Source organism: Octodon degus, unplaced genomic scaffold (assembly GCF_000260255.1).
Source record: "Octodon degus isolate 3935 unplaced genomic scaffold, OctDeg1.0 scaffold00274, whole genome shotgun sequence".
In the NCBI taxonomy this organism is placed as follows: Eukaryota; Metazoa; Chordata; class Mammalia; order Rodentia; family Octodontidae; genus Octodon; species Octodon degus.
Genome location: NW_004524850.1, coordinates 2,049,757 through 2,050,866, shown reverse-complemented (window position 1 = coordinate 2,050,866; position 1,110 = coordinate 2,049,757).

Genomic DNA, 1,110 nt, shown 5'->3' with positions numbered 1-1,110 from the left:
TGAAATGCATTTTTAATTTATGGTATTATCAATTTATGGATCTATTGAGCTACAAAACAACTGCCTGTTTAAGATCATCATACTAAGGCTTGGTACTTTTCTTGGTAGAAATCTTTTTTTTTTTTTTTTTTGGTGATACAGGGGATTGAACTCAGGACCTTGCGCTTGCCAGGCAAGCGCTTATTCTACTGAGCCATCTCCCCGGCCCTCGGCAGAAATCTCGTTCAACCCAGGTGTACGCCTCTTGGACATGTTCCCAGCTAAATCTTGGAAAAGACTCAAACGCTCACCTGCTGAGGGAGAGAGAAAGAAGATGGGGTGTTTTCGTACAAGGGAGTATTAGTCAGCTCTGAAAACAAAGATCAACTTGAGCACTCAATCAGCCCTGTATGCACAAACACCATATTGTCTCGCTGGTGTGAGAACCTGAAAAAGTTGATAAAATCCGAAATTTACAAAAGACACTGTGAAAGGGAAAGAATCCTTTCAAAGGGAAGGAACAACTGGGGTGAGAGAAAGGAGAAAAAGGAAAGAAAGAAAAAAGAAAAAAAGATATTTCATGTCTATGTACAGGAGAGCGTGGGTAACTGCACTGCCGATCTCTGCTGGTCTATTGAAAGGAGCAGTTACTGCTTTTCATTTTCTCTCCTTTTTAATTTTTGACCAATTTTGACCAGTGTTGCATACTTAGATCTCGCAATGTGAGCAACTAATTTGAAGACAACAATATGAAATATAAAAATCACTGTGGAATTCCTATCACCTTTTTTAGTGAAATTTTGTATCACTTCTAATTTTTTTTACTATGTTTTGTTCTTTCAAAAATTAAAAAAAAATTAATTTTCTTTAAAATCTTGTGACTTCATTTATCCAGTATAGAGTAGTCTTCAATGATACAATATCCACTTAATTATTTCATGGTAGAACTCGTGGACGAAGTAAGCCATTATTGTTATCAAGAATCGTTGTTTCGGGCTGGAGAGATGGCTCAGTGGTCTAAAGCACCTACTTAGAACAAGCTTAGCAAAGCATCAGGGACCGCAGTTCAATCCCCCAGCACCACATGCCAGCCGGCCCCGCCCCCTGGTGGGCTGAGCTGGCCACACACAC